The sequence below is a fragment of the Eufriesea mexicana genome, unplaced genomic scaffold (genome assembly GCF_001483705.2).
Source record: "Eufriesea mexicana isolate 0111107269 unplaced genomic scaffold, ASM148370v2 scaffold2021, whole genome shotgun sequence".
Lineage (NCBI taxonomy): Eukaryota > Metazoa > Arthropoda > Insecta > Hymenoptera > Apidae > Eufriesea > Eufriesea mexicana.
The window spans coordinates 522712-532093 of NW_016910121.1; the positions used below are offsets into that span (position 1 = coordinate 522712).

General features: G+C 36.7%; 1 long non-coding RNA gene across 1 annotated transcript; it reads left to right on the forward strand.

Moving 5' to 3' along the window:
- The first annotated feature begins 4863 nt into the window (after positions 1–4863).
- On the forward strand, positions 4864–9032 carry LOC108549446 (uncharacterized). The gene is made up of 3 exons (XR_001890325.1): positions 4864–4920; positions 5108–5185; positions 8640–9032. It is a non-coding gene; the product is annotated as an uncharacterized LOC108549446 (long non-coding RNA).
- Positions 9033–9382: the final 350 nt, after the last annotated feature.

The following is a 9382-nucleotide window of genomic DNA, read 5'->3' on the forward strand; positions in this document are numbered from 1 at the left end:
AATATATATATATACATACATATATATATATTAATAACTTTTTATAATTAAAAATAGTATAATTATAACTTAAAAGTTATTAAATTTCAGTGATACTATACAGTTTATAGGTACTATTAAAATACCTTACCCTAACCTTATTTAATTCGAGTCTACAAGAAAGGATAGACATGCGATAGAGAGATGGAATAGCTGCGCGAATTTAATTTGTAATTGCGCCTGTAATCGGCCGTGCCGCCTCTATTTACGCTCGTCAGGCGACAGAAGTCAATGAGTTCATGAATAATTAAAACTGATTAATTTGTTGTGCCTGTTACGAGATTTAATGTTCCGCTCCATTAAGTGCGATTAGCCTCAAGGGCAATTAGGATATCAAGTATTTCTTTTACTCGTTTAACGTAATTAAACCTCAACGATTCGTACATTTTGCGCTATTTACAACGCAAAAATCAATTTCCATGTTTAAACAAATATACGTAATATTATGCATATTAAATTGGAAACAGGAGAATGTTTCACAAACGATTATATTTGTCAGTAGAATGTTTCCAATTTAATGATTTATCAAAAAATATATGTATATATAACATGTATCATGTGATGTCATCCTTCAAATCATACGACTATTCCAAAAATACTTTTTCAATTCAAATATTCCATTGTTTCAGTTCACGGAAATAACCTGTGTATCGTCGTAAGAGAAGAGGAAAGAAATGTGGATAAACTTCTCTCACAGTAAACAATTATATATAGTAGGTAATTGAAAATATTTTTCAAGACTAATTATCACGAATTTTATATTTAAATATATCAGGTGAATTATAAATATGTTGTAGATACTTCAAACAATGCAGTTGAAAGAATCGACTTGGAACATAAGAAAGGATACGTAGTAGAATAAGGCTACAAATTCAAGAGACGTGATGTAGTGCCTGGAGACTGTACTTAAGACATCCATATTTCATGTATCCAGAAAACAGACAGAATCAAACCTTGCTCCGATAATATCTACATAGTCAGCCACTCTGTAGTCATAAAACAATTATACTATCCTCTCGTCGACTTGCAGGTCCTCCTGTTCCTCATCTCGCCACCCTAACTTGTAATTCCTGACCTTCTCTACCCTCCATCGTCTTGTCCTTAATATTCAAAAGGCATCTGTACATCTATCTACTCAGGATCTATGGCCTTCATCAATGAGAACAAGCCTTAATCAATATGGAAAGGACGTATCTGTTTATCCAGGTAGATATACGATAAAATTCATTAAAACAATCTCTGTAATTATCTAAACTAAATATCGTTGGCAGGAAAGATCTCTCATCGTTTCTCATTAAGTCGTTCCTGGACCATTAATCTGTCTCAGACACTGTTTGTGGTTTGGACTACCAAAAATTCATGTCGGGAAGGTTAGTTGTGAGCAATGGGTTGCTCTTAATTAGTCAAACAGGTTCTGAACAAAACTCGTTAATATAACCTTGCAATGATACACGAGGTACATACTAGAATCACGGAGGATCCGTCTTCATCCTTCTCCAAATCATTTTCGAGTCGTTAATTTAACTTGACTATCAATTATGACCTCGACTACTATAAATTCGCATCGTAGAAACTAGTTGAAAATAGCAAGCTGTTTCTGGTTGGCCAAATGGACTCTCAGCGAGAAGCAATCATCCCAGAAGGTTGTCAGCATTCTATAGAGGCAGTATGATTTTTATGAAAAACCTCTTTCTGCGTACAAAGTTGACGATTAAAATGTCTCATCGATGAAAGGTACTTAGAAACAACTTGTTTTCAAAGATTTAAAAGACCTTTCTCATCTTTACCGAATCTTCACTCTGTGTATCTCAGGTCCAAAGTTCCTAGTCTCAACTAATAAGACTTCGTGCCTCTCATGTTAGTTATAAAATTATAAATCATAGGTTTAAGCAGACTCAAAAGCAGCATCACATAAAATAAGCATTATCGTAACCAAAGATTTCTCTTCATCCTGTACGAAGTCGCATTTGAACACTTACTCATTCTCTAACGTATCGTTCATTCGCTTTTACTATCAAAAAATCGTACCACAAGTAATACCTATAAACAATGAATTATCTCGTGTTAGCCAAACTTGTACTCAGCAGAACTTGTCAAAGCAACTTTCTCTTAACTATAACACAACCTAAACAAAGCATCATCATCCCAAAGGATCTCTCTTCATCCCTTATCAAGTCATCTCCAACCCCATAATCTACTTTCAGGGTGGTGTTTATGGTCTCAGCTTACTAAACAACTAACCATCTCTAGTTAGCCAACGAAATTCGCAACAGAACTCATCGAATTAACTTTCTAGGATGATTTAAACAGAACATCATCATCTCAAAGGCCTTCTGTCCGTCCCTCACCAATTCACCTAAACCTTACGATCCATTTCCATCTGACCGTTCACAATCCCATCCCCCAAAAACTCCTGTCGTTCTTCAGACTATGTAGCTGCGAACAACGGGTTGAAAGGGCTAAATTGGGATTCTATCGACTCGTGAGAATCTGGCAGGAAACGATGAACCAAGTCAAACGAGTATAAACCTAAACTTTACACCCTGAAGGGTGGATCCTAGCTCGTGTAGTACACGGCCTGGGCAGGAAGCTTTCGATCACGCGAGAGCGGGCATACGCGCGAGGCTCTGGCAAACTCGACACGCTCAATTTGGCGCATCGATCGCGCGGGCTACCCCGTGAAGCAGAGGAGCGCTGCCATCGCTGCGCTAGTAGATTCGGGTCCGAGCGGAACGAACGCGAACGTTCCTAAGTTATTGCAACGGCGTCGCGGCGCTAGCGGCAATATCCTCGTTTCGGAAACCGTCATTACGGATCGCGGAATCGCGCTCTCAGGAAATGGAGAGAACCCTGCTTCCGGTCCCTATGCTCTTCTTCTGCTCTGCTTGTTTCCTCGGATGAGAACACCTGATGTCGCATCGCTATGGACACTTTAGGTTGACATTAGAACTATCGATCTGCGTGTGATTTGTAGTTGGATATACTGTGTGCAAATGATGATTGAAATTGTATGTCGAGGATAAATACATACATAGATTAGGTTTCTGTATGAATTTTGACAAGAGCTGCATGCTTTTAGGAATTGGAAAATTAGATATTTGGGAACGGTTGTTTCGCTTAATTTTATTTTAATTTTGCTGTAGTTAGATGTAGTATATATAAATGGTATCATGAGGATAAGTTGGTAGATACATGTAATACGTTTTCTCAATAATTCAAGATTAAAATATTCCAAAGCAGTGATTTAAATTTCTCTAACTAATTCGGTATTAATATCTCTAATTCTATTTTAATATTAATCCTAGTGATTTGTAATGTGTGGCTAAATATATGATACACACATGACAGTAATTGAATTTGGAATGATGGAGATAAATAGCTACATACAGAGCTACATTCCATTTAATTGGAAATGGTGAGATATTTTCAAAAAATGTTCTTATAAAAATAATTTAACATTGCAGGTGAGATTAGATAAAAGCTGTTAATAGCTTCTTTATAGATATAATATTGAAAGACATGTCAAAGCCAAATTAATTTTGTTTACATGGAAACATGTACTCTTTTCTTCATAATATTGCATTAATACAATATCATACAATATAATATTGATGAAACCAGTGTTCCACAACATGATATATGATTTCCACACTTAAAACCTTCAGGCAAGTCTGATCTAGACCTTATTTTGCAACCATCCAATCTCTAACCTTCGATAAGAAGAAAAAATCCATATGAATTTACCATAATCAATTAACTGATTGCCTTGTTCAATCCTTCTATTTCCACTTCGATGGACCTAAAGCAATTTTAGTTTTATTCGTGTTTGCAGGTCGCGAATCGATTTTCGTAGTGACAGAACTGATTTATGGTCCCATGTTAAGCGAACATTTTGTACCCGACTTGACCAACGGCAAACACTCCAACTTCTTGAGCTGCATGTACGCAAATACTGTTTCCGCTCTGCATTAAGCGCAGAGCCTGTGTTGCCTATTTTCATGGCTAACTGTGAAACATTTTGTAAACGATTTTCACTCGAATTGTCTATGGTTTCCTGGTTCCCAGGGGTGGGGACATTTTGATAGATCCCTCTGAATATTTTGGATACCTGTTCCACGTCAGTTTCGATGATTCGTCTTAATTTTGTTATTTCTTCGTAAATTTTTGTTTCAATTTTTTTTCTGTTTTCAGGTTATAATGAAGACTTCAAAAATTCGCTGCCAATTTCGACAATCTCCGATGATGTTCCTCGGCTTTAGCAAAGATGAAAAATTGGACGTAATTGGACCTGCTATTTTCCGGCTTCGTTTCGAGTGCCAATTTTATATTTTTTTATCTTTTTTATTTTTCATATCTCCCTGGTCGTAATCGAGACTGAAGCTCGTAAATCATTCGACTGGCTTTCGTTCTCGTTACAATAGTTTTCAGAGAATGGTGGATCCCAGTTTCCGCGAGAACACGCGTATGTATCGCGCATTTTTCTGGCTATCGTGGTAATCGATGCCATCGATGAAATGGAGCGTTAATAAATTCTGCCTGGGATACGTTTTTCTGCTCTGATAAATATTCCGCGGTCTCTCCAGACGGAAAATCTGAGACAGCCTTTAATCGATGGCTTCATTTCCATGTCTAATTCCATGTCTAATCCCTGCTGTGTGATTTCGCACGAAATCTGCTCCTTTGGTACCTTAAAGAAGGATGTTTCCTCGTGTCTCTACTGAATTTTAATGTCCTCTTGCTCGTATCTCACCTTAAATTTAGAGAAATGGAGAAACATCTGAATATTAACGTTTATGATTTCAGGCTAGCACATTGGTGTGCTTGGAGGACTGTGGATGAAGTTGGTTTCTTGCAATAAATCATGGGACTTTGGAAGTACATGTATGTATAATGTATCTATATCTTTTTAATTTTATTTTACTCATTTATGAATATTTCCTTTAATTTTTGAGTTTATTTATTTATTTAGGTGCTCTGCGTGTAATAATAAGTATGCCCTTTTGCTCGTATCTCATCTTAAACTTAGAGAAATGGAGAAACATCTGAATATTAACGTTTATGGTTTCAGGTTAGCATATTGGTGTGTTTGGAGGACTGTGGATGAAGTTGGTTTCTTGCAATAAATCATGGGACTTAGTAAGAACAGGTATGTATAATGTATCTACATCTTTCTAATTTTATTTTACTCATTTGTGAATATTTTCTTGAAATTTTCAGTTTATTTATTTATTTAGGTGATCTGCATGTAGTAATTATTGACTTCTAAATATTTTTAAAATCAAAATGAGAGGCTTCAGTCACTTAGAATTTTTTCTCCTGTAAGCAAAAGGAATTCTTGTTATAGTGAGTTAGATTTTCATAAGAAGATAGATGTAGCTATACTTCTAAATTATACCCACCAGTAAAGGGCTAGAAATTTATTGTAATTTGCTTGCTCAGCTGAATCTCTCATTTACTATTATATTCTTTATTTATTGATGTCTAAGTTAAGAAAAATTGGAAGCAAACATACTTTAGCCGTTTAGTTAAAATATTACTTAAGGATATTTAGGTATCAATGTCCTTACACGTTTATCTTCATATGCCAGTAGTATTGCAGAGTCCTAAGTACGCAGACGAGAATGTTTGTCATATTAACAGTGGAAGCATTACTACCAAAACATCATGCTACAACGACGAGGGTTTTCATATCGGTATCAGTTCCTGTCCGAAAAATTACACATTGATCAATCACTGTTCACGCGACGTAACGATACGATAGAAAATCGACACAAGGTTATTTAACCATGTTGAGAGGTTATATTCCAAACAAACGTATCCAGTGGAAACAATGGAAGAATATATATGTTTATTGAACGCATCCAATCAGAACTGACCTGTTTGTTTAGGGCCACGCAGGTTACAGGCGTCTCTTGTGAAGGAAACAGGAGACAAAAGACAAAAAGGGGAAGAAGGGATCATTCTCACATCGCTTTAGGATATAGAGTTTCACTTTCAGCATTCACTTGCTTTAACAAATCCAAGAACCATCAAACAGTCAAAAAGGACTTTTCTTCTTACAATTATTTCTGATAAAGGGTTGATTTTTAAAATAGATTCCTATCCAGACAGAACTGTTGCGTCCAAAGAATCGAATTTCTATCAGTATCAGTTGATTTTCGATTTGTTTTCTAGAATAATACTACGCATAGGTCATTGACTTGTAATTGGCTGGTAACTTTTTTTTCTAAAATAAGATCCGAAATCGGCATTGGCCGATTCACGATTTCTCTTCCTAGAATAGCATCCTATAATAATAAAGTCTTTAGAATTATCGAAAATATAGGTATTAAGATAGGAGTCAAGCTACGTATAAAGATGGCCTTTGGCACGAAACAAGAACTATAATTAATACATCTACTTGTCTTCATCGTATCACTAAAATTACTGTCATTTGTATCCGTCAATGTTTAAGTACCCAATAAGGATCGGTAGCTCCAGTGCCAATTATACTTGTTCGGAAACAGGAGACGAAAATTCCTCGGAAAATTCTTCACGATATTCCCCAGTCAACCGATTTATATAGAGAAAACCGATCGATTGCGATATCGATGGCGCAATTTCGCCCGTAAGACTAATCGATCTTCCGGTTGGGGTGCACAAAGGAAAGCAAAGTTATTCAATTCCCGGGAACAAGGAAACGTCACGTAACGTCGGCCAAAGGCGCGCCGACGCTTTCGAACGCTTTTCAAACAGCCACGTCTACAGCCACGGGAAATAATCGCGTCTTTTGTGAGGCGTTCGCTGAAAAATAGCCGGCCCGTGGACTCGGTTCCTCCTGCAGGATAGAATTTTCGAAACGGGACACGTCGGTTTACGAAATGTCACGGGAGACAGCCGAACCATTGGGAAATCCAATTCCGAGCGAAGGTAAAAGGCAACGCATTGTTTTGACAATCCTTTCTTTCCGATCTATCGATCCTTTGTACCCTGAAAAGTCCACTTTGGACTTCGTGTGCTCCGACTTTTGCGTTTTCTTTGTTCTTCTTTGAGCTGAGAGGTCCTTGGAAGCACTGGGAATTTTAGAAACTTGGACCGTTCTTTTCCATGGTGTGCTTCGGACCCTAAAAATCAGAGGGAATGTCGAGGGAATTTTATTTCAACAAATTTCAGTCAACTCCTTCGCTTACAGTATCATGAGAGACTCGTGGTAAAGAAGTCGGGTCAAACACGAATATCACGGTTGAGAGACGTGGTTTGTGGATTGGGCCTAACGTAAACATCACGAGTCAGCCACGTTAATTTTCGCTAATGTCTCTTCGTCTCAGTGACGTGTTATTTTTTAAATAGCTCGACGTCTTTGCTGTTAAATATGGAACATAAATCAAGGTTAAGGCAAAGGATTAAAACGCCGTTAGATCGTTACTGTGAGATTGCGTAATATGCAAAACTCGTTCGAGATTGCAATGTTTCGCGATAAGGGAATCCAATCTGCTAATAAAGGGGTATAGATAACGACGTGTGTTTAAAACATGTTCGAAACAGGTTTAATAATTAGGAACAAAGTGACCACGATCTCGCGGTATTTTCCCGAACACACTGTTCCAGCGTTTTACGGGCCGCTGCTTCGAGCAGCGAAATTTTCGCGAAATTAGTCGCACGTGAATTATAAAATCGTGAGTGACTGTAGCAGTCACGGGTCTATTCTACGTGGAAACGAGTAACAACAACGGTATTAAAAATTAATACGCGAAAGTCGTCTCTGAAACAGAGAATTCCGCGAATTTAAATAGCGCGCCTCGCGAGAAGGAGGCTGGAGAAAAAAAGCTAATATTAAATTTCGTGAGATTGCGTTTACCTTCTTTCCGACGTGGCAATTGTATTTCTCTCATGGTGCACCGTGAAATTTTCTACATTCTTCTTCCATCTTTATTTTAAGTCCGGGTCTTTCGAGATCAGGGAAATAAGCCATTTTTGAGAATCCTTTTCTAAGAAATCGTAACACTTTTTCACATGGGTAGTTGCATTGTCTTGTTTACTCGTCTTTAGACTATGCAGACAAATTTTCTTAATTGAGGAAAATGAAAATTGTCAATGTTACAACGCGATAAGCACAAACTGGTTTTAAAAACGTACTTAGACTTTTGACACGATTCCGACTGTTCTGCTCACCTGGAAAGGACAAATTTACAATATATTGTAATATAGTTTATAATATATTGATATGTATAACTTACAACGCGATAAGGACAAACTGGTTTTAAAAACGTACTCAGACTTTTGACACGATTCCGACTGTTCTGCTCACCTGGAAAAGACAAATTTACAATATATTGTAATATAGTTTATAATATATTGATATGTATAAGATATATGAGCCATTCACTGCACAAATTAACTCCACTTTTTGAAAAATCTTAAATATAAAAAGTTATGATTATACCAAGTGCTTTGACACTTATATTTAAGATTTTTCGAAAAGTGGAGTTAATCTATTTGTGCAGTGAGCGGCTCATATTATATATAAGATATATTGTAATATATATAATAATTAATATAATATAATATAATTATATATATGACATATTATAATATATTGTATATTAACAAATATTTTTTAGATTCGAGGTTGCAACACTAGAGGCTGCCCAAAGGAAATGTGTGCTAATTAACGCTATTAGTTGGTAATCGCGTCCGGCCAGAAGCTCGAGGTTAATTGCCCGTTGAAATTGAAGAGACAATTTCATATTCCGCTCGCAAAGAATCGACCGGAAGTAGGACTCAGCGTCGTCGTAGTTGCGAATTTCGTTGGAAAGTTTGGCTACTTAAAATCCGATTTACTAGCGAAGAACGAATTTCTTACGGTCTCCTTACCTCCCAGCTATTCCCTCTCTCCCCCTACCCTTCCCATCTTTCTTTCCATTCCTGTCCCGAGTCTTCATTTTTCCTTTCTAACAAGGCAAGTTTTTAGCACAGACTTCAGAAATAACTGCTAATAACTGTTAGGCGAAAGTCCATCCCGAAACAGTTCTCGAGGAACTGGAATCATCCTCTATTGCATGATTCATCTGGATCGTGATTAAAATTGATCTCGGTTTTCCCGTTCGTTTACGCTAATAGACTATGTCAGGGTAAGGACACTTTTAACCTTAGAGTAGTCATATTACCATTAATTTATTATATTTACCATATATATTTACCATTAATTACAAAATTAATGGTAACAAAGAAAAATAAAAATAAAAATATGGAAATATACAAACAGATGAGATGTGCATAAGTATAAAGAAAAAAATTGTTTTACTGAGAGGTGCGATGTAGTAGCTATTTTATAGAGTGAAGAGATTGGCTGAATAGATCTAGG